The 25,282-nt window shown below is 37.8% G+C and overlaps 2 long non-coding RNA genes across 2 annotated transcripts in view; both read left to right on the top strand.

Annotated features, from left to right (window-relative positions):
• The window catches only part of LOC140612313 (uncharacterized), a 394,544-nt gene that overhangs the window by 97,411 nt on the left and 271,851 nt on the right, over positions 1–25,282 (top strand). The gene's annotated exons all lie outside the window — the stretch shown is intronic.
• LOC140612326 (uncharacterized) lies at positions 2,477–11,418 on the top strand. The gene is made up of 3 exons (XR_012013601.1): positions 2,477–2,661; positions 8,114–8,210; positions 10,854–11,418. It is a non-coding gene; the product is annotated as an uncharacterized lncRNA (long non-coding RNA).

Below are 25,282 nucleotides of genomic sequence, written 5' to 3'. Positions count from 1 at the left end.
CATGATAAAAGCAATAGACAGGCAGATGCTAATAGACTGATTTAAAGGATATAACTTAGATGTAGACAAAGAAATAATTTACTCTATTAGGTTGTTCTCCATCTAAATTTTGCCTTTCACGAGTATCTCTTTTAGAGGAACTGCTCTTACTGATTTTCAAAACTTCCAAAGACTCCCTGGTACAGATAATACCGTCTGATGGGGTGAAGGCCCCTCAACATTCGTTGGCCACATCCTGCAGGAATGTGTACACCTTTCTTAGCCTTCGCGAAGGCTCTGGAGTCTCCAGCTCTGTGCCGAAGGGCTTGTGAGGTCTAAGGGCCTGTAGGCATCCCCAGCAGTCCTGGGCGCCTAATGCTCGGCCTCCCAGGCTGAGCTCCTTGGGTGTGCCAGACTCTCGTGAGCCCATGGCCCACATCTGTCTGAGACACATGCAAGCAACTATATAGTACCCTCTGTTTATAAATCACATGGATTTAGGAAGGGAAGTCTTTTAGAAACCCAATTGTCACTTGGAAACATGCAGGGATTTATAGAATCTGTGTGATTCTGGATTCACTACTGTGCTCTGCCCGTTGTATTCAGCTCATTGTTAGACCTTAGCCACCTTGGGACTGCTTGTTGTGTTTTTTTCCCTCACCTCTCTGCCTCCCTTCCACTTAGACTCACAGGCCGTGTTGTGTAGTGGTTAAGACTAGGTTTTGGTTCTGAGAGTGCATCACGCAGACCTGCAGATACAGAGGGCACAAGGAGCATCACTGACCATCGGCCCCACATGCTGTGCTCTGAAACCTGTAGCTGCATTTGCATTGAGGCAGGGGGATGAAGGGAGGCTCAGTCTTGGGACACAGGGCACTCCCCTGATGGGATCCTTGACCTACAGACTCTGACTGCCTTGGCCAACTTTCCTTAGACCGCCCTGTATTTAAGTCATTTCTACCCCAACCAGTCTGTCTCCCTCTCTCTCATTTCTCTTTTTCTTTAAGATTTTATTTATTCATGAGAGACACAGAGAGAGGCAGAGACACAGGCAGAGGGAGAAGCAGATTCCATGTGAAGAGCCCTATGCAGGACTCGATCCCAGGACCCCAGGATCACGACCTGAGCCAGAGGCAGACGCCGAACCCAGGTGCCCCAACTCTGTCTCTCATTTCTAGAGATTTGCATGTGTTCTGACGGCTCTCCCTGCCTCTCTGGCTTTTTCTCCATTCCTCCATGGGTATTTCCTCAAGTAAGATCTTTGCATTTTTAATCCTATTTTGGCATCTGCTTCTTGGAGCTCTTAAACTAAATCGTCTGTGGATTCAATAACGTTCAAGCCTGGGCTTGGCCATTTACTGTCTGTCAGTTAACCTCTGTGTTCTGCAGTTTAGTTATATATAATATGGGAATAATTAGTTATGTACTTCATGGGGTTATAAGGAATAATATTCATATACATAAATGTTAGCTATTATGTTCTTATATTATTGACAGAGTCTACTGTATAGATATCTAGATGCGCTGTCATTTTATATGAGCTGTCAGAAATTTTTCAACTCATCTTTTAGGTACCTCTTGAATTTATACTGAATACAAAAAAAAAAAAAAAGCCACCATGTCTAAAGAGGTTGAAGAATAAAAGCAGAAAATGAGAATAATATTTATGCTGTCCATATATTGTTAGCACAGCAAACATAGCAAAAATTTCCGCATGCACAATTTAAAAGACACCATTTTGCTATATTTAGCCACCTTATGTGAAAAACAAGAGACAAAAATTACAGGAGTCAGTAGGACATCGTTGAAAGCTGCATGTAAATGTGTGAAAGGTAAGAGGAAACAATAAGCAGATATTAAATGAACAATAAGCTTCTAGTGCATAATCATACTTGTAATTTTTACCAAATGCATGTGCAAACATTTAATTTTAAAAGTTTTTTCTCTGGAATTTCAATATCGATACAGTATCTCGGGACGAATATCCTGGAATGGTATCATATGAATCAATCCTACATAATACTTCATGCTTTTTAAAGAATTTTCCTTTTTTTCCTTTTTTCTATCCCTTCCCCTCCCCTCCCCTCCCTCCCTCCCTTCCTTCCTTCCTTCCTTTTTCCTTCCTTCCTTCCTTCCTTCCTTCCTTCCTTCCTTCCTTCCTTCCTTCCCTCTTTCCTTTTGAAGGAAAGAATAAGCTGGGGAAAGGGAGAGAGAGAGAGAATCTTAAGTAGGCTCCATGCTCAGCATAGAACTTGATTCGGGGCTTGATTTCATGATTCTGAGATCCAGACCTAAGGCTGAAATCAAGAGTCAGACACTTAACCAACTGAGCCACCCAGAAGCCCCAAAGAATTATCAAATAAGTGATGTTAAATAATTCTCAAACCACTTGAAAGGTAATAGAACAAACATTAAGTCTTATTTTCTATCAGGATAAACAGATAAACAAGCCTATAATGACCTTGTAGAGGACACTTTTATCATTTCTTACAGCTCAGCGAGATTCTAAGATCAGATGAGGAATTGGTTAAGTTCACTATCATTCAGAATTTCTAGAGTCATTTATATCTCTTGAATACTACATTAATCAGATATTACATGGAACCTCTGAGACTTCAAGATGTGGTGAAAAAGAAATCCCCCTGGATTTTTTTCTCCAACAAATTGAACTCTACAAGAAAGGTATGTTCTTTGGTATATTTGTTCAAAAATACTCGATAAGGTGACAAAAATGGTTTCCAAATAGCCAGTCAGATCTTAGTCAACTAGCATCCCTAAAATCTATGTCTATATGGTCTGTCACATGGTTCCCATCAGGATTCTGTCCAAGAACAAGCCGTAAGTGAGCCATATGGATTTTAGCCTCCCCTGGTGAGCAAGAATGTGTTTGATTACACAGCTTAGAGTTTCTACAGAGGAAGGCTGGCACATAAGTAACAGATGTAAGCTCCTGCTGGATCCTGCCATACATCTGCCTTGAAAACGAGTTGCAACAGGGCTTTTATTAACATCAGGTAGCCTGCTTCCCGGGTCTTTGACTCTAAAGGAAAATTTTTCTAAGACTTTTCAATTAAACTCATACTCCTATTTTAATCTTCCATTCTCCCATTTTGGGTGGCATAAAGAAATTAAATAGGATAAGGAATGAATACCTGAGAAAGGAACAAATGCCACATTTGTCTGCTTTTTGATTTTGCTGAATTTTCTTTGGAATTTCAAGATACATATTTTACTTTAGCCACTTACAGAAGGAAGTGAAAATGTTGTGATTCTCAGGGCAACACAGTTGGTTCAGTTGGTTAAGCATCTGCCTTCAGCTCAGGTCATGATCCCAGGGTCCAGAAATCGAGGCCCACATTGGGTTCCCTGCTTCTCCCTCTGCCGCTCACCCCACTGTGGTCTCTCTCTCGCTCTCTCTCTCTCTCTCTCTCAAATAAATAAATAAAATCCTTAACACACACACACACACACACACACACATACACATTGTGATTCTGAGCAGAAGTGTTTCCTTGAACTTGCTCTGTAGTTAATAGGACAACCAGAGGACTACCGGATAACTGTTGTTTTATTATTTTTCTTTCTGAAAGATACTGAATCCAATAGTTGATAAAAGTACTTTAGATTATTAACCCAGCCTGCTCCTTGGCTCTCTTTCTTCTAGCAGAAAACAACAACAACAACACACACACATACACCTTGAGTATATATAAGAAACATCTAAGATTTTTGTTAAAAATGCAATTTCCTGGGTCCCACCTTCAGAAGTTTTGATCCAGGGTATCCTGGCAGCACCCAAGAATCTGCATTTAGTAAGGATTGTAGGTGTCTGATCCTAGAAAGCTGGCCTACACTTGGAGAAAAACTGGTCTGACCTTTGTTTTCTTCTCATGACAAGTTGGCAATTGAATCCTGTCTCCCAAAGGACTGTTTTGGCTCTACAGTTATAGCCAGTGGAAGGTTTGATAGGAACTGCTTAAGAGTGCTGAAGAGTATTTAATTGCAAAGAAGCCAATTAGCCTTTCAAAAGACAGAAATAAATTATGGATTGTCACTTATTTTAATAGCCACAGGTCAAATGGACAGCACAGTCAGGTATCAGCAGTATGACTTGGTTAGCATACTTTAGAACCTATTGAATTCATCAGTTTTTTCCCATTCTATTCCTTCCTCCTTGATCTCTACTTCCTCTTTTTACTTATCTACTAGTATGTATGTGTGTGTGTCTTTCTGAGTATATTATTTCTGTCTCTTCCTCATCTTTTCTCTCATTTTATGTTGAACTTCCCCAAACTTTGCTGTTACTTCCAAGTTGTTGCTTTTACATCCCACTCAAATCTACTTCTTTTTGTTGTCTTCTCGCTTTCCAGTAAGTTATCTTTCCACCCTATCTCCACCCTGTCCACTGAAAAAAAAACCTCTTCCTGGTAACATTCCAATGAGTAATACCGTTCAGGATAACGTGATATGTGATCAAATGAGCTAATTCATGTGGAAATGCTTTGAAAATTAGTGACAACTTAGTTATTAAACTAAAGCATACTAATTTGGAGTTGAAAAACTGGCACAAATGATGTTTGGGATCAAATTCAAGATTACCTTTATAAAAAGTGGGGGGAAATACACATATGTAAGGATGCACCAATGTGAGGCTCTCTGTGTTTCTCCTGGAGAAACATCCAAATTCTGTAGTTACTGTGCCCACATGAAGGAAGGAAGCAGTAAGCCAGAGGAGCTCAGAGCCGAGGTCTGTGCTTCTACACCATTGGTAGGAGGATAGGGAAGAACACATCAACTCTCCAGGGCAAGTTAAGAAAATTCTTGATCGTAAGAAAAGTTAAGAAAATTTTGCTGTAGGGATTTCAAGAAAATTCCTGCTCTCAGATCTTTACATGCTCTTTGTGTTTTATTTATTGCAATAGTACTGATTTAAGGTTGTCCTACTTTGCACTATTTGCTTGCCCTAAATATGATTCATGATATAGAAGCAGGATAAATGCTTATTTATCCCCTCTACCAATTTTCAGAAATAGTGAGTGGGTACTCTAGTAAGCTCCAAAGATAACCCTTGAGTTTTAAAATTTAATGAACTTAATGAAATGTCATTTTTTGACATTATTTCAGTACATCACAGTTATTATTTTTATATTGAAATGGTTACATTTCGGGGGAGTGAAAGACTGGTGTCAAGTTGACTTCTTGTCCTTTTGACATAGTAGTCTGTTTTCTGTGAAAAGAGGAATCTCTGTCATCTCTTACGTATTACCTGATCCAGCTGAAATCACTTGTTTAAGAAGCCTCGGTTACTTTCAGTATGGAGAGAATAACTATAAATTACAGAATTGGGAGTTTTCCTGGTATCTTAGCCTCCTGATTAGAAGTGTCAAAAGAATAACTGAGAAAAAGGAATGACATGATCAAAGGACAATAGTTAGTGTAAATACTTTAGGAAAAAAAAAGATAACCTGAGACTTCCACGAACTTTTAAAAATTTATTTGCAAGTTAAATTTAATATGAAATATTAAAATTAACTCTGTTTTCTTGTATTTTGACTTGACATTTGTCCTTACTTTGGAGAAACCTATGCATTTATTGTTTTTTTGTTCCATCTCCTAGGTGTTAACTTCATTAAGTGTGAAAAATAAAATTGCCACCGTAAGGAAATTGGACAGTCTCAACTTATGTTTTTTTTTTTTTTTTTTCTCAGCTGGTTCATCAGTATGCTAAGCAATGTGAGAATGTATATTTAGTCTGAAGATCTGGCTCATTAATCATCTACTACCATATTCTCCTAAGTAGTAAAGCTCTTGTTAATGAAACTGATGGATAGTGCAAAGCAACCTAATGAGTCCTTCACGTTTGCATTAGTGCGTTAGACAGCAAAAAGGCTTGTAGAAAACTAGGTATTTCAGAGCTATAAGACCTGTAAGAAGTTCCTATTTCATATCTTAGGTGAGGAATTAGAAATCCAAAGAGATAAGTGATTTCCTCAGTGCTGCATGGTTATTATTAAGAAAAAAATAATTGTTTAATAACTGTCTGACTAAAATGCATTTCCCGCCTTTTACATCAAAGTCTACTTTCCTTGGAGGAAACCAGGTGAATATTCAGCTTTATTTTTAAATATGCTTAAGTGGAAATAAAATGGCACCTCAGTACTTTTTGGAAATAAGTAATTTTAGTCACAGGAAAAAAATACATTAAAATATTTATACAGCATTCTCATCATGGAATTTCTTTTTAAAGAATGTTTAGGAAAGGGCAATATGATTGAGAAAATGTTTGTCTTAATAGAAAATGTATCCATGCTCAAACGAGTATTTGTCAGTTTCTCATTTTTTTGAAGGTTTATTCTGAAGTACCTACCCTGTCTGAATGTGATTTATAAGTTTCTGTATATTGCAATTCCATTTAGTGTACGAAATCCCAATTAGAAAAGAAAAAAGAACCTAAATCATAGATTGATTTAAAGAAATTTACCTTGTGTTTTATTCTCAAGGACGCATAGGCCACATTTCTATTAGCAGAAAGCTGACTGAGCATATTAAAATGGCTTTTAATTTTTGATGAGAGCTTGATCTATAGATATTTCTCCAGTTTTTAAGGACGTGGTGTCATAAACATTTGCATAGACATGTACTTATTATCTTTTTATTTAGAGATAATACTATGGTGAAACTTTTGTGGAAAATTTATGTATTGAATACAAGATGTCTAACAAATATTGTGCAAAACAATGCAGAAGGTCTTATGGTAGTAAGTCCTTCAACTACAGGAATAGTAAGATAAAGATTATAACTACCATATGTGTGGTAGAATGTGGTCTTCCATCTTTGTATCAAGTTGGGTTGGATTTCTTCAATTTTTTTGAAATATAATTTTTTTAAAAGATTTTATTTACTTATTCATGAGAGACACAGAGAGAAAGGCAGAGACACAGGCAGAGGGAGAAGCAGGCTCCCTTTGGGGAGCCCGATGTGGAACTCAGTCCCAGGACCCTGGGATCACGACCTGAGCCAAAGGCAGATAGTTGAGCACTGAGCCACCCAGGAGTCCCTTTTTTGAAATGTGATTTACAAACAGTGTTATATTAGCTTCAGGTGTCTAATATAGTAATTCAACACTTCTATTCATTTCTTGATGCTCATCAAGATAAGTGTACTCTTAATCCCCTTTATCTGTTTCATCCTCTTCTAACCCATCTTCCCATTGGCAATCACCAGTTTGTTCTCTGTACTTCAGTGTCTGTTTTTTTTTTTTTTTGTCAATTTTTTTCTTTGTTTCTGTTTGTTTTGTTTATTAAGTTCCACACAGAGTAAAACCATATGATATTTGTCTTTCTCTGTCTGATCATTTCACTTAGCACTACACCCTCTAGGTCCATCCAAGTCATTACCAATGGTTCCATTTCATTCTTTTTTTTATGGTTGAGTAACGCCCCGTTGTACATATTTACCACATCTTTTTTATCCATTTATCTAACAATGGACACTTGGATTGCTTTCATACATTGGCTATTTTAAATAATGCTACAATAAACAAAGGGTACATATATCTTTTGAACTAGTGTTTTCGTTTGGGTAAGTACTCAGCAGTGGGATTACTGAATCATATGGTAATTCTTTTTAAAAATTTTTTGAGAAACCTCTGTACTACTTTCCATAGTGGCTGCACCATTTTGCATTCCTATCATCAGTGGGTTTCTTTTCCTCCACATCTTTGTCAGCACTTCTTGTTTCTTGTGTTTTTGATTTTAGCCATTTTGTACATTGTAAAGTGGTAGCTCAGTATGATTTTGATTTACATTTCCCTGATGATTAGTGATGTTGACTATCTTTTCATAAGTCTGTTGGCCATTTGTATGTCTTCTTTGGTAAAATGTCTTTGAGGACCTCTATTAACTTTCTAATCAGATTATTATTATTTTTTTAAATTTTTTGGTGTTGAGTTGTATAAGTTCCTCATATATTTTGGATATTAATCCCTCACTGAATATAATTTGGATTTGCCAAATCTTCTCCCATTCAGTAAACTGCATTTTTGCTTTGTTGATCATTTCCATTGCTGTGAAAAAGCCTTTTATTTTGGTATAGCCCTAATAGTTTAATTTTGCTTTTGTTTCTCTTTCCTCAGGGGACCTATCTAGAAAAATGTTTCCACAACTGATGACAAAGAAATTACTGCCTATGTTTTCTTCTGGGAATTTGATGGTTTCAGGTCTCACATTTAGGTCTGTAATCCATTCAAGTTTACTTTTGTATATGGTATAAACAAGTGGTCCAGTTTCATCCTTTTGAATGCTGTCCAGTTTTCCAACATCATTTGATTGAAGAGACTATTTTTGCCCCATTGCATATTCTTGCCCCTTTTGTCGTAGATTAATTGACCATTAAAGTGTGGTCTATTTGGTTCTATTAGCTGCTCTCAGTTCTGTTGATCTATGTGTCTATTTTTGTTTCAGTATCCTGAATACAGCTTAATAGTATATTTTGTAATCTGAGATTGTGATACCTCCAGCTTTGTTCTTCTTTTTCAAGATTGCTTTGGTTATTTGAGGTCTTTTGTGGTTCCATACAAATTTTAGGATTAATTGGTCTAGTACTGTGAAAATGCTTCTTATTTTGAAAGAGATTGCATTAAATTTATGGATTGCTTTGAGTAGTATGGATATTTTAACAATATTGGTTCTTCCAATTTGTAAGTAGGGGATATCTTTCCATATATTTGTGTCATTTTAAACTTCTGTCATCAGTGTTTTACAGTTTTCAAAGTACAGATCTTTAACCTCCTTGACTAATCCCTAGGTATTTTATTCTTTTTTGGTACAGTTATAAATGAGATTGTTTTCTTAATTTCTCATTCTGCTGCTTCATTATTAGTGTATAGAAATGCAACAAATTTCTGTATTTGACTTTGTGTCCTGAAACTGTACTGAATTCATTTATTAGTGCTAGTAGTATATTTGTGGAGTTCTTAGAATTTTCTATATATGATAACATGTCATCTGCAAATAATGAAAATTTTACTTCTTTCTTAAAAAATTGCCTTTTATTTATTTATCTTACCAGATTTTTGTGGCTAGGACTTTCAATTCTGTGTTGAATAAAAGTGATAAGAGTAGACATCCTTGCTTTGTTCCTAACCTTAGGGGAAAGTTAACATTTTTCACCGTTGAATATGATGCTAGCTGTGGACTGCACATGGCCTTTATTATTTTGAAGTAGGTTCCCTTGAAACCTACTCTGTTAAAGGTTTTTTTTTTTTTTTTTTTAACATCTACCTTATTTTCTATTTATTTATTTATTTATTTATTTATTTATTTATTTATGATAGTCACACACACAGAGAGAGAGGTAGAGACACAGGCAGAGGGAGAAGCAGGCTCCATGCACTGGGAGCCCAACATGGGATTCGATCCCGGGTCTCCAGGATCGCGCCCTGGGCCAAAGGCAGGCGCCAAACCGCTGCGCCACCCAGGGATCCCATGTTGAAGGTTTTTATCTTGAATGAACATTGTACTTTGTTGAATGCTTTTTCAGGATCTATTTAGATGATCATTTGTTTTTTTTCCCCTTGTCTTGTTAATGTGATGTCACACTGATTAACTTGTGAACATTGAACCACTCTTATATACTGGGAATAAATCCTACTTGATCATCATGAGGATTTTTTAAGTGTATTGTTGGATTTGGTTTGCAAATTGACAAACCTTTTGCCAGACTCATAAAACAAAACAAAAAAGAAAGGACTCAAATCAAAAATAAAGGAGAGGGCAGCCCCGGTGGCGCAGTGGTTTGGCGCCGCCTGCAGCCTGGGGTGTGATCCTGGAGACCTGGGATCGAGTCCCATGTCGGGCTCCCTGCTTGGAGCCTGCTTCTCCCTCTGCCTGTGTCTCTGCCTTTCTCTCTCTGTGTCTATGAATAAATAAATAAAATCTTAAAAAAAAATAAAGGAGAGGAAATAACTGACACCACAGAAATACAAAGGATTATAAAGAACATTATGAAAAATTATAAGCTAATAAATTGGATGTTCTAGAAGAAACAAATTCCTAGAAACATAAGTAGAAAAAAATGGAAAATATGAACAGACTAATTACTAGCAATGAAATTGAATCAGTAATCAACTCCCACAAAACAGAAGTCTAGGACTAGATGGCCTCATAGGTGAATTCTATCAAACATTTAAAGAAGAATCAATACCTATTCTTCTCAAACCACTATAAAAAATAGACGAGAAGGGGAACCTTCTAAATTGATTTATGAGACCAGTATTACCTGATATTAAAATCAGATGAAGACACTACAAAAAAAAAAAAAAAAAAAAAAAAAACAACTACATTCCGGTATATCTGATAAACATAGATGCAAAAATTCCTTCAGTCTTTAAAAGGAAACTGGCCCTGTGACTTTCTTTCATAAATAGAATGACCTGAAAGTGACAATGTATGGCTTTGGTCTTTCTGCTTTTAAAATGCTGCCCTAAGGTTGTTATGTAAGGAAGCTGATATTACCTATTAGAGGATAAGATGCCACAGGACATAGAACCAAGGTGCCCCACTGAGTGAAAAGCACAAACTGCCAGACATGAACTGGATGTAAGTGAGGCTGCAACAGACCCTAAATGGTTTTACAATTTGGTACTAGGTGATTAATGGGGGGGAGGGGGCAAGGAAACTGTCAGTAGAGGCTAGAAAAGAAGCAAAGGAACTGTTGGAAGCTGAGAAAGAGCAACCTATGTCACAAGTGGCTGAACAGTCGTAAAACTATCACTTGCTGTAATTCAGAAGAAAGATATTGTACTAAATACTCATAAGGCTCTGACTAAGGAGATCTCTAGCCAGATACTGAAGGTGCCCATTTTATTTTCCCAGCTACGTATGATGAACAGATGAACTAAAAAAGGAACTGTTTGATTTTAAAGCCGATTTTATAAAGATAGAAGATTCTAGGATTGCTACGTTAAAGAACATTGGTGTTGAACTGGTACCAAGACTATCAACTTGGACTTGACCTTTAGGAACTGAGGCATTTACAGAAGAAAAGAGATCTGTGGAAAGCAGAAAGTAGGCCATCGTAACTACTTAATTACAAACCTATGCTAGAGAAAAGAAAAGCATTTTAGAGAGCAGAACCAAGAATCCAGAGAGGGTACCAAGAATTTAGGACAACAATGGATGAGAGAGTCATTTTTAGGGAGCACATAGGAGCCATGATCAAAGAACATTCCCTATCTTCAGAGATACAGCAACTGGCAGTAAGTGATCGGCTGTGTTTCAGAATTACTCTGAACCCGTAAATTCCATATGGTCCCATTCATATTGAGGTTATATGTTCATATTATTTCTTTTGGGGTTATCTTGTCTCCATTTTACCAATGCTAGATGGATGGATGGATGGATGGATGGATGGATGGATGGATGGATGTGTTTGGTGAGTTGATAGTGGTGCGTCACCTTTTTAGCTTATAGATTTCTGGACAAAACACATAATTAGATACTGGACTCTGAGCTCAGTGCTACTTATAGATAATACTTGTAGGGATTTTTTCTAAAAAGGTTTTCTTTATTTATTCCTGAGATACACAGAGAGAGGCAGAGATATAGGCAGAGGGAGAAGCAGTTTCCCTGCAGGGAGCCTGATGCAGGACTCCATCCCAACACCTGAGCCAAAGGCAGATGCTCGACCACTGAGCTACCCAGGTGCCCCACTTTTAAGGATCCTGAGAACAGATAAATGTCAATATGTGAATATGGGAAGATCATAAGTAATTATATAACCAGAGGACATATTGTGATAGATTTAATATGGCTGTAAATTCTTTTTAGTTTCTCCCATCAAGAAATAGTCTCTTTTACCACTCCTTGAATCACAGGAGGCTTTTTGACTTGCTGTTTCTAATGCAACGTAGCTGAACAGATACGTGATCTCCAGAGTCTAGGCCTCAAGATATCTTGCAGTGTCTTTCTTTGTCACCTTGGAATGCTGCTATGAGACCATCTCTCCTGCAGAAAGATGGAAGGACATGTTGAAGGAAACAGAGGTGCATACCATTTGGTAGCAGCACTAGCTGCCAGACATAGATGAGGCCATTTGGGACCTTCCTGCTGAGCTCACTTTCTAGCTGAGTGCAGACACATAAATGAGAACAGTCAAATTCAGCAAAGGACCCTCCTAGACATGACTCAGGATGTTGTCATCCACTGAGATTTGAGGGAAGTTTACCACAAAAAAGGCATTTAATTGGAAATGAGACAGGCATGATGTTCTCTAAAAGAGAAGGAGGGATATTTTGTGTAAGGAAGAGCCACATTTAGTTTAGGAGAAATAAGAAAATGTTCAATGAAGAATGTGCTGTTTGAGATTTGTTCTCAAATATGTGTCTGAAAGATACACTGGGGACATGGAGTAGAAGAATTTGAAAGTCACAGTGTGATATTTATACTCTGAAAGCAATGGGAAGCTGGTATTGTTTGTTTAGAAGAGTAGCTTAAATCCACGGCAGTGCGAGTAACCAAGGGGAGAGCTAGAACATTGAAGGCGCCTCTTGAGTGATTGTTGAATGAATGACCCGATTTTTTTTTTTCCTAATCTATTAGGTGTTACAACCCAGTGAAGTCCTCATTGCCAGTTTAGTCCATTGTGAGAATGTGTCAGAATGTGCTAGGAAGAAAAACACCTTAATGTTCATCAAAGGGCCTGAGAACAGAAGTGAATCAAATGTCTTCATGTTGGGAACAGTGTTGAATATATTGGCCTGTGGCAAACCTGCATGGAGGGATACATTTTGGACAGGTGAAGGGAAGAGACTGCAGTGAGCGTGAACAGGATGACCTTTCTGGAGAGTTGTGCCACTATTTTATGCATGGTCACAGGTACTTTAGGACACATAGCGTACATGTGGCAAACATTTGCCCTCCTTGGTCATTTGGATTAATTTGTACCATAAATGCAACTTTTACCATCCTGTTCCCAGATTCATGGGCTTGATATATGGCATTATTTAGGTCTTTATTTTTCCTCTTAACTTCCGCTAAGGGAGTCTTCCAGCGTGACCATCCTGATTGATGATGACCCTCCCAGTGACTAACTCCACGGAGTGTATGTGTGGACAGCTTTATGACTTGTGGGACTCTGGGAACATTTCCAGTCACTTTGTTTTTGTTTCCCCTTGTTTCTTGCTCTCTTTCAAAGAAGTTTGAACTTACTTTCTCTCTCTGTTTGACTCTGAGTGAGGACCACTCTTGGGTCTTGATCTCAGAGACCGCATCCTTGTCTTCACTGTTGTGCTAGGCCAGCTGGTAGGCACGTGGCATGAGCTGATTTGTGCTGTTAGGGATCATCGGTTGTATCTCTTGCCTCTGGCTGTCATTGTCATCACTTCTTCTTTGGCACAGAGTTGTGCGCATCAGAGAGGCTCAATAATGTTTTGGTTTTTGTTGATGATCAGCTTTCCTATTCTGTCAAGACGTTATAGTTCCTCTGTTAAAATTTGCAGCACGTGAGGCATATGTGATGTCAACCTGCTGAATTGTCAGTGATTTTTACCAATTAGATGTTTTATTTCCTTGTGCTTGATTCTGTTTTCTAAGCTGTTAACCAAATCCAGCCTTCTCATTGTCACATTCCTTGCTAATTAAAGATACAATAGGTGCTTTTCCAGTGATTAGGCACGTCAGTTATGAGCAACCGTAGAACAAGGAGGAAAAGCTTTTGGCTTGAACTTGAGTCCAAGGAGCATAACCACTAAAATCAAAGCTGCTTTCACATTTTCCTCCCTCCCTCCCTGCTTCCCTGCCTTCCTTTGCCACTTACCTTTTTCTCCCTAAAATGTTAACTTCTCCTTATATAAGTTATATGCGTCACCACAAAACATTTTGGGAAATAATTCAAAGTATGGAGAAATAAGTAATTGTTTTTTCCTTGAGGGATCACTAGACTCTTTTTTTTTTTTTTTTTTTTTTCCTGGAAGAGACTATCTGTGCCTAGAACCAAATACTAAGGCATAGTCTCAAACAGTCAATGTTGCCCAACAGTTTTTTCTGGCCTCTAGAAATGGTGATGATGGTGGCAGTACCACTACTTACTATTATCATGCGTAGCCTAATTGAGGTTTTTCTGGCCTCTAGAAATGGTGATGATGGTGGCAGTACCACTACTTACTATTATCATGCGTAGCCTAATTGAGTCCTCTTTCCATTTAGGTGGGTGGTTGGATCATCATCATGTCGTCTTGAGGTCTCCTCTGCCATGAAGACAAGACAAAGCCTTCATTTTTAGAATGCCTCTCCCTATTGGTTTCCGGTTGACCTAGACCAATGAGAAGTATTTTCACCTGACTAGGAAGGCAAAAGCAAGGAGAGGCCATGATTCTCTGAAAGCAGTTTCAGCCAGAAGCTGTGCAGATGAGACATTAACCCTGGTTTCCTGGTTGGTTCCTAAGAACCACCCTCTCACTGCTGCAGACAGAGAGGGTCAGTGGGAGCTTCCATATATTTGCTGGAGTTACCCGGTGAGCTCAGCAAGAATGCTCCTCAGTACCCTGGGCTGAGGTCATCAGGGTGGCTTTTGCGACCTTTCCTCCCCAACCCTTACCATGGCTGAGTAAATCTCTCATTCTTTGTCTTAAACCCTTCATGCTAGAACACATCAAGTGGTTTCTACTTTTCCAGGAAACTCTGGTAAAAATAAATTCTTTAAGTTTGGTTGATATTCATATTCTTCAGTTAAGAAAACAGGTTTACTGAGTCCTATAATTGGAACAAGCACACAGAACTAGTCAGTGACGGGAGGAATTGAACTCAGAAGTGTGTCTCTGAGTTTCTACAAATCCTTTGTGCTACAGCTGATAGGGGCTGCCTATGTGTACTTTCGGCGATGTAGCCTTCTCTCCTCTGTGTCCTGGCACCTCAGCCTCTCCCACTACCCATGTTGGCCATCACTACTCTGTAATATCAGCTCTATTTTATTCTCAGGGTCCTGCCCTGGGTCCCGAATTTGGGAAGTGAAGGGTATCTCTTTCTAATGCATTCTAAGGATAAGAGGCGTGTGTCCTTTCTTTCTGCACCCTCCCCCAACTCCCAGAGGTTTCATAGCTTTTGAAGATTCTACCTGTCTGCTTTTGTTCCGAGAACGCACAGGGTTGATGATGAGCCCGATCCTGATCATTGATGGTGGGGGGTGGGTGGGGGGGTAGGTTGACTAGTTTCATTTTTGCTATCAACCAGATTTTTCTTGTCTCAGGGATTCCTCACCTTTGTACTTATTATGTAGAGTTTATCTTCCAGTTGTTGTGTTCTTTCCTTTTAAATCATCAAAATCCGAGGTCAGTTTGTATTTCTTATTTTACTTATTTCTTTGTTTTACCGTGTCTCTTCTGACTTTTTTCATTCTTTCTGTGACTTTTTACAAAAGCTCATTGACCTTCTGACCTGATGAGATAGTTACAGAGATTTTTCACATCTATGTTGGGATAACAACCTTAAAAGCTATGCTGCTTTGGAGTTTCATCTTGTGACCTTCTTTGTTACTAATTATTCAGGGTAAAGAGTCTATATATTGACAGTGAGCAGTTTAACGCTGGCATAAATCTGGCATCGTTGGTTAATTTTAGAAGTCAAACATCAAAGTTATCCAATTTTTCTTGTCAAAGATTTAAATTATATGACAGCTGAAAATTAATTGCTAAATATATCAGTGACTTCATTTTTCTTAAAAGATAAGTGATTTACAAAAAAATATGTGGAGTAGGGTTTCAGTATGTTTTTATTTTGTGGGGATTTCCAATTAAATGCATGGTTTTGCTATCAATTATCATGGGAAGATAAGTTAAATCTACTCAATTAAACAGTCACTTTTGAAGTTTCTGGATCTAACTTTTTGACCCATCTTAATGTTAATTTAGCCTCCTTTTCAAAGGGAAGTAAATGATTCACCTAAGGATTTCTGTTCATTAGTATTAATTAGTGAATCCATTTGACTATGTCAAGAAGAGATAAGAGATAATTTGAAGTGGAAAAACCGTACCTTTTGATGGACTATGATAATCATTAATTTATCTCTATGCACTTTATATTGCCATGGAAAGATACAAATGCTTTTGCCTATGGCCTCTTTAAAATTCTCTTTTTTCCACCTACCACTGCAGCAAGTTGTTCATGGATTATAAAGAAATACTACACTCAGTTTCATTACATGGACTTACTGACTTTTTTAGTCATCAGATTTCAAATATTTTTTGTCATCTCATCCAATTTATTCCCTCATTCCAAACTCCCACTGAGTCTCTGTTGGAGGTGCTAAGTATACCCTAGCCACCAATCAATCGACCAGTCAATACGTACATATATACCTATTCAAATACATACACACTAAACATAGTTCAGAAATTCAGAGTAAAGGCTGTGAGAAACATGTAAAGTAATAAGTTATAATGAAACTAGGAAATTTTGAAAAATAAATATGAATAAATTGGGTCATCACAGGAGAGGAGTTTACAAAATTTGCTTTAATTGCCGATGAGAGCCACACCTGAGGGCTAATGTATTAGCTGGGGCCTAAGCCAAGTAAGCAGTTCTTCAGGCAAAAAACTGGATTGAATCGTGGATGGAGAATGGAGCAAAGAATCACAAAGGAAGGAACAGTATAAGTACTTACTCTGGGTTAAAGAATGATAATAAGAAAGTAGTCATTACTTTCATATTTAATATCTGTAATTAGATTTCATTTAAAACGTCCCATTTTATATCCCCTCCCTTCTGTTAGGCTTACCACAATAGCTTATCATATACTTGGTGACACATGAATATAGCTTCAACATCTTAGGTGTTACATAATTGAAAATAGTTTAAGCTAAAGTAAATAAGGATTATATTAAGAATTTAGAATTTTTATAATTACCATGCATTAAATTTGGGGCTAATAGCCTCTCCAAAGAGACCTTTAATAGCGATGCTTTAGAAGAGTTAGCAAGAGCACTAAAACAAAAACAAGGGGATCCCTGGGTGACTCAGTGGCAGGTTTAGCACCTGCCTTCTGGCTCAGGGCATGATCCTGGAGTCCTGGGATCGAGTCCCACATCGGGCTCCCTGCATGGAGCTTGCTTCTCCCTCTGCCTGTGTCTCTTCCTCTCTCTCTCTCTCTGTGTCTCTCATGAATAAATAAATAAAATCATAAAAAAAGGAAAATAAAACAAAAAACAAACTAGCTTAGGGTGATTCTGAAAGTTATTAGTCCTAAAAAACAACATCCTTAAAGATTAGGCAAGTTTATTTGGGTGGGGTGAGGGGTGTATTACTTCAGAAGGGAGTGTGTGTTAGTGATGTCTTGAGGTGCCTTCCTAACCCCAGTCTTCCTGAAACATGAAATCTTTGTGGTCCAATGAGCTAAGATTGCTTTCTTATCCATCAATAGACCCATGAGGACTTAGGGTATGTAAGTTCTGGTACTGATTCTGGCACTTGCTAGCAATTTGGTCGTAGATGATAAAATTCTTGGATGTGCTACGGTTTTCCCACGTTGGCATGGGCTTTTCCCATTGTGAAAATGAAATGTTATTTATAGGAAAGAGGTCTATAAATTACAAAGTACTTTATCAGCTGTCTATACGTTGCCTGCCTGGATATTCCTGACTCAAGAGAATATACAATGTAGAAGGCACCATTTCAGGACAGATGAAGGAACCGTATGATGCCTGGAGTCACGTAGACGATGCCAGAGCAGCACCAACCCTCCTATCCAATGTCTCTTCAGGATTGTTTCTGCTACAACATACTGAGTTTTCCTATGAGTTTGTGTGGAAAAATGGACTGAGAATATTGCTGTGTTGGCAGTTTTGCCACTAAAAATGACCACTTAGGAAAAGTGTATTTGTGACCCATCTGCTCTCATTGTGGGAGCTGTAAATGTAGGAGACACATTACTTCCATTAATCTGTCCTAAGAGTGCATTTCTTTAAAAATTCGTAGAAGGATCTGTCATTTTATTCCTAATACTATACTAATTCACACTAATGACTTGAGAATTCCCGAGAGGTGACTAAATTGTGCAAATGAGTAGCAATGAACATTAAAAGGCAACATTATAAAATCAGGAATGTGGAATCCAGAGATGTACTTTATTTATTTTGACAAGGGCAGTTTACTTTCGGTAACTCATCATAAAGTACTGCTGTAGAATAGTAAATGTACTAAAGTTGTTTTATTAAAGTAATAAAGCCCGAATGAGAGTCCTCACTGAAGCCCACCACCATTAAATTGCTACTAAATACTGAGTTAAAAGATGCCAGGTTATTGTATTTTTTTATTTTCTGTGTAAAGTTCTGTTTAAAATTGTGGAGTTTCCAGAAAACGTGAGTTTGATGGCTTCTCTTCTCTCCCACACTTGTCTTTGGAATGAAAACATTTTTCTAATTACCTGAACACTTGGAATCATTCATTTTCAATTGCTTAGCATATTTTATTCATAAGACTGAGATCATGACCAAGTTCACAGAAAAGTTCAACGCTGAGAGTATGTGCTTTGCCCTCACTGATAGCACTTTTGGCAACACAAAGCAGAGGCCCAAGAAACAATGGGATCCCTGGGTGGATTCAAGGAGGCATACCTGTACCATGCATACAGGCTAGCCACTGAGCTCTTCCTGGTTGGTTTTGCCTAATCATGGAGTTCATGTCCATTCATTCTATCTTATTATGGTCCTATTTCTCAAAGTTAGAAGTGATGCATTTTGTTTCTTCTGGGTTCTCTCTGTGCCCACCCGTGACACATAGAGATCTATAACACATGGTGTTCATCATAAGGGGCTTGATAAATTTTATTAATCTTGGCTAAGAGGAGGGGGAACCATATTTTTCACTTGGTTTGTAAATGTTTGTCTTCCTATAAATTTTGGTATAAGATGGTGATTTGTAGAAGGGAAGAAGCAGTCATGTTCCTTTGAGAAGGACATAAGATCAATCCTGTTGCTTATGTTTTTAATAAAACACCATATGGATGATTTTGAAAGGCTTAGTAAAACCCATCACCTCTTCTGAAAAAGTAACCTAAAGTGCTACTGACTGTTGTGTCCTTTATTCTGGATAATCAATAGCTCTTTTCATTAATAGTGTGGAATGTGAAGCTGCACATAAATGGTTTCTGTACTATATTTATATACTCCAGCTTTGCTTATAGTCATGGTAAGCTGAATTCTGTTCTATCATTTTTTATTGAGTGAAAATCCAGTTTGTATAAATGGGATTATTGTTAGTTATTCAAAACTACTAATAGGCTATCACCCATACAAAATGGATAAAAATAGCAAGTTCATGGTATATTTTATTCTTTTATTCAGTTTTCTTTGTTAGCATGGTATGTAATGAAATATTGTGAATAGCAATATAGTTTATATGTGGTACCTGTTTCAGTAATACATTTTATTTAATATCTTTTTATTAAATGAATGTGCTTAACAACTGCTAGCTGTAGTTCACCAGGTTACAAATAAAAATTTTCTAACAGAAACATATAACAGGAAACCATGAAACCCAGTGAAATTATATTGTTCCTGTGTTTTTTTTTTCCCCTCCTTTTTGGCCTCGTTGTATATTATGAATTCCGAAGTGCAGGTAAATTGGTGGTTTGTGAATTTTATAGAACACAGAAAAAACCTGCAACCTCATAAGTAATAGAGTCTGACCAAGTTTAGAAATGCTCAAATTGGCGTGAGAACAAAGTTGCAAGATCGGCTGAGGGTTAAAATATATCAGACAGGTGACAGGGTCTAGAAGATCTTTACAGATAGTGGTTTTTAGGTATTTCACAGGCTCAGATTTGTCTGAAATATCTCAATGTGAGTCTGAATTTTCCCTGGACAAATGTTCCATTTCAAGTTTTCCACCTCTTACTATCACAGGGTGTACAATCCAAGAGGTCTGAGTTCTAATTTTAGCTTCATCGTTTACTGCTTACGTGACTTGAGTATATTAATTAACATTTTGAGCCCCAGTTTCCACATTTATTTGGTAGAATTAATAATTTTTCCCTTTTCTTGAAAATATGGTGAGGATTATATGGCATAATACAGGCGATAATTTAAACTTAGATGTGGCCATATTTTAAGTGTTTTAAAAGTCCATGTGTTGAAGAGGAAATGTACTATTGATTCACCCAGTCCTTTCCCCAGTCAACCACCTTGCTAGAGTCTATATTGTAGTCACGTGGTGTAGTAGATAAGAGAGAAATCTGGGCTGTCCCAGGGACTGCCTTAGGGAAGCCTGGTGGTTACTTAGAGATGTGTAAACAACCTATTTTAACACAATGATACAGGTGGCTATCTGAAATACATATGAAATTCCAGTGTGGCCACAAGAATAAAAAATGTCAGCTGAAGTATAGGAAACAGTACAGAAAACTGGAAGGATGGTTCTTAACTTGAGTCCAGAATGCTAAGAGGAACAAATCAGGTGAGCAAAGAGTTGGTGTATCCTAGGGATTCCTTACAAAAAAACAAACAAACAAAAAAATTGTCAAATGCTACTGATACCTAAAAGTCTATTGAGCTTGGAGAATGTGAGCAATTTCCAAAGGGCCAAAAGAAATCCGTTGGACAGGTACAGCTTTAAAAATGTACAATTTGCAGTATTTCTGTTTTTAACAAGATTTAAATAAGTGACAAAGAAATCAACTACTCTCCAACTTTTGGTCTGATTTTGAGCTGGTATGAAGCTGTTTATTCCTTCTCTTCAAGAGGAATTGCACTAAGATAGTGTACACAAACTGCTACAATAATTTTCTCTTGTTTTATGTAAATAAAAGTTATAATACTTGTTACCCTGGGTGGGAGCTGTGTGCCAAGGAAATATTTAGTGAATACCCTTTTACTTTAACCATTGCAATAAAAGACACGTGGACAGGAGGTATGGTTTCTATCTCTGATGATAAACTTTACAAAATAAACTCTTATTTTATTAACTTAGAGTTTTCACAGAAGAACTTATATAAACCTTGGTGTTTTTTTTTTTTTTTTTTTTTTTTTTAATTTACTTTTAGAGAGAGAGTGCATGCACACACGAGGGAGTGGAGAGGGGAGGGACAGAGAGGGAAAGGGAGAGAGAATCTTCAGCAGGCTCCACGCCCAGGGCGAGGCTGGATCTCCATCCTGAGACCGTGACCTGAGCCAAAATCAAGAGTTAGTTGCTTAGCCAACTGAGCAACCCAGGTGCCCCTAAACCTTGATTTGATTTATTTATTTATTTATTTATTTATTTATTTATTTATTTATTTATTTTAAATTTATTTTTTATTAGTGTTCAATTTGTCCACATATAGAATAACACCCAGTGCTCATCCCATCAAGTGCCCCCCTCAGTGCCCGTCACCCAGTCAACCCCACACCCCGCCCACCTCCCCTTCCACCACCCCTAGTTCGTTTCCCAGAGTTAGGAGTCTCTCATGTTCTGTCTCCCTTTCTGATATTTCCCACTTATTTTTTCTCCTTTTCCCTTTATTCCTTTTCACTAGTTTTTATATTCCCCAAATGAATGAGACCATATAATGTTTGTCCGTCTCTGATTGACTTATTTCACTCAGCATAATACCCTCCAGTTCCATCCACGTTGAAGCAAATGTAAACCTTGATTTTAATCTTAAAAATGTTATCCTGTATTCCATGCTGAGATGATAAGCTCAGTAATAGTAATTGCTGTGTAAGGTGGTAAGTACTTCACTATGTTTGTTTATTTCAAATGCCAGGGCATGCCTTCCAGTTAAAATTTTACTAAGGCTGTAATTTAATAAACAACAAACAAAACTGTTAATTGTTTTGTTGCTATGTGTGTATGTGAGAGGAAGTATTTTCTCTCACTAATGTGTTTTTAAATAAGAAAAGATTAAAACGTCTTTTCCTAAATATATTCAACTAACCATTTGTCTTTAAAAAGTATACAACTCAAATTCCAGTTCTGTGTTGAAAATGTAGAATTGAGTAATCCATTGTGCAATGTTGAGGACTGTAATCCAAAAGTATAGATACATTTCAAACCAATTCTGATTAACCAGGTGCACCTTAGTCATTTTTAAATTTTCTAATTATTCTTTGAAATAAATTTTAACATGCGTACATCAAGGTACAGTACATAGAACAATTATATAGACTCTGTTGGGAAAGACATATCTAAACCAAGCTTGTATTAAGGTCCAGGGACCAGTATCAGCCTCCTGAGGGTTTGTTAGAAATTAAAAACCACAGGTACCACCCCCAAAATGCTTAATCAATTTTAACTTTTTAACAAGACACCCCCCCCTTAAAGTTTAAGAAACACTGTTATACCTGCACTATAATTAATAAAAAATAATGTAAAGTAGGTGGTTAAAGTTCCTGATGAACTGCACAGGCTTTTCACTTGTCTATTCCTGACACACCAGAGTTTCAGGGAACTTCTAGGGTAATCGTTTGGTACATGAAACAACTTGTAAAATCTATAGTGGCAGACTAAGATTCTGAGATTCTAACCTATTTCTATTTTTTTCACTATTCGTATATTTTCTCTTTTCCATCATTCCCTTCAAACAGTAAGTAGACACTGTGTTCATTTGCCTTAAGGGGACAATGTGATGTGACACAAAGCAGAAATGGTATGATTGAACATGGTTTTCCAAAGGTGAAGACCTTAGACCAGAGGTCTCGAAATTAAGATCTTTAGATTAAAAGCATACCATGTATGTGATTTCTTTGTTTGTAAAGTGCTTGTTTATTTTGGTTTTTAATGTAGAAGTGTGCAGTAAAGGGATTCCTTTTTTGCCTGCCTCCATTGCCAGGAAGAAGGTTGGGAAGTCCTTAAAAGGCTAAACTTCCTTATTAAACTAGTGGATGCAACCAAAATGAAGATTAAGTTATTATTTAAAAAAAAATCAATTCCTACCAATTGTATAGCACTTATTGTGTGTCAGAGATTGTTCTAAGTAGGCCTCATGGAAAAAGCATCACAAATACCTGGGGACAAGTGTTCTCGGTGGAGGAAACAGCCGCTCTGTATCCAACATGGCAGCATACCCTTCCTTCCTGGACTAGCCAAGTAGTCTTGCGTGGCTAGACCAGAGTAAGTAAGAAGAAAGACAAAAAGACTAGGTCAGAGAAGTGACAAGGACCTTCCATGGTTTAGGGCCTGGAAGGCCATAGTAAGGGCTCTGAAGAGCCTTGCCTTGCACACTGAGTAAAGCAGGAGACATTTCATGGCTCATGGCTCTTCTCTTCAGTCTTCATAGTATTTGTTCCTTATACCATTTAAAATATTTTATTTTTTATTTATTTGAGAGAGACAGAATGAGAGAGCACATAAGCAGGGGTAGCAACAGAGAAAGAGGTTGAGAAGCAGGCTCCCCATGGAGCAGGGAACCTGGTGCAGGGCTCCATCCCAGGAGATCCCTGAGATCACGATCTGAGCCAAAGGCAGCTGCTTAACCATCTGAGCCACCCAGGTGCCCCCCTTACACCATTTAGTACCTAGTCCTCATTTTTTCTCTGCAGAAAGACTTCCCCTGATGACCCAATCCAATTTCCTTCCCATCATAATCTCCCACCACTTACCTTGATTTGAATTTTTTATATGTTTATAGCTAACTAAAATTGTTTTATGTGTTTACTTTTCATCTGCCTCTTTTGTGTATAGATTTAATTTGTTAGAATGAGAAAACCAGCAGGGCATGGCTTTTGTCTTATTTATTTCTGTATTTCTCAGGCCTAGAACAGTGTCTGGCTTATAATAGGCACTTCACAAATACTTGCTAAATAGATTGTTGTGTTCATTTTTTTTTTTTAAGATTTTATTTATTTATTCATGAGAGATACGGAGAGAGGCAGAGACAAAGGCAGAAGGAGAAGCAGGCTCCCTTCAGGGAACTCGATCCCAGGATGTCAGGATCACGCCCTGGGCCAAAGGTAGATGCCCAATCCCTGAGCCACTCAATTGTTGTGTTTAAATGGCAAATAATGAGTATATATCTGTATTTTACTCAAGAATATTAAACTGCTGAGAACTAGATTTGGGAGGGTAAGAAAACTGGGCTCAGAGCTGGTCTGTAGAAGAGTGTGAGGAGGTTTTAAGGAGAATGATACAGTGATTAACCTTGTGCATTAGTCAGGTTCTCCAGAGAAACAGAACAATAGGAAATTTTAAACACACACACGCCCATTCCTATTATCTCCCCTTACACAGAAAAAGAGAAAGATACATGTATGTATGCAGGATTGGTTTACATGATTATGGAGGCTGAATGCAAGCTGGAGAACGAGAAAAATGAATAATGCAGTTCCAGTCTGAGTCAAAAGGCCTGAGAGCCAGAATAACCTGTCAGGAAAAGACCAGTGTTCCAGCTCAGCAGTCAGGCTAAGAAACTGAATTATCCCTTTTGCCATCTTTTTTTTTTTTTTTTTTTTTTTTTTTTTTATGTTTAGACCCTCAGTGGATTGAATGATGCCCACCCACATTGGAGAGGGCCATAGTCTACTGATGCCAATACCAGTACAATCTGGAAACATCCTCATAGACATACCCAGAAATAATGTTAAGCACTTCTTACCCCAGTCATCAGCATATAAAATTCGCCATCAGAGCATGAAATTTAAACTAGTTATGAAAGCAAATGAAGATAAGAGCGTGGTGATATAGATAGTGAAAACTTAGGAAGGTCCATAGATTTGCAATTTTGTGGTCAAAGCATCGATTGAAGAAATACTACTGGATGAGGAGAGCATAGTGCCCAGTGATGCTGTCTGGAGAGTGAGAAATGAAAAAAATCAGAAGCAGCCCAGTTATATGTAAATGTAGTGTTTGGACTTGTGTGGCTGAGGACGCAGAATTTTGGAGATGACAAGTTCAGAGGTCCGAAAGCTGAAGGTGTTCCATGAGTTACTCCGATGCTGAAGTTCCTGAATAGTCATGCTGGAGAGGAGGACAGTGAGTTGTGCCAGAGTTCTATATGAATGGTGTGGCTGTGATCGTGTCCAAGGCTATTGGCGCACACTGCCTTCATCTATATCTTCAATATTCTCTTGTCAAATGTAATGATACCCTAGGTGACCTCTCTGCTTTTGGTCTTTTTCTCCCTCCCATCTGTCCATGCCACACAGATTGTTTTACTTTTCTAAAAATTAGCTGTGATATACCAGCTATATCCTCTTTGGAAATTCCTTTATGCCCTCCTATCTCTAAAACAGGTCTTTTAAAGAAATTAATTAATTTTGTTTTGCAAAGATCTTCCCAATATGGGCTTGACTTCTTCAGCATCATCTCCTGCAGTTTCACCCAAATCACATTATGTGGAG

This window comes from Canis lupus, chromosome 2 (assembly GCF_048164855.1).
Source record: "Canis lupus baileyi chromosome 2, mCanLup2.hap1, whole genome shotgun sequence".
In the NCBI taxonomy this organism is placed as follows: Eukaryota; Metazoa; Chordata; class Mammalia; order Carnivora; family Canidae; genus Canis; species Canis lupus.
This window is presented reverse-complemented; position numbering and strand designations above follow the sequence as displayed.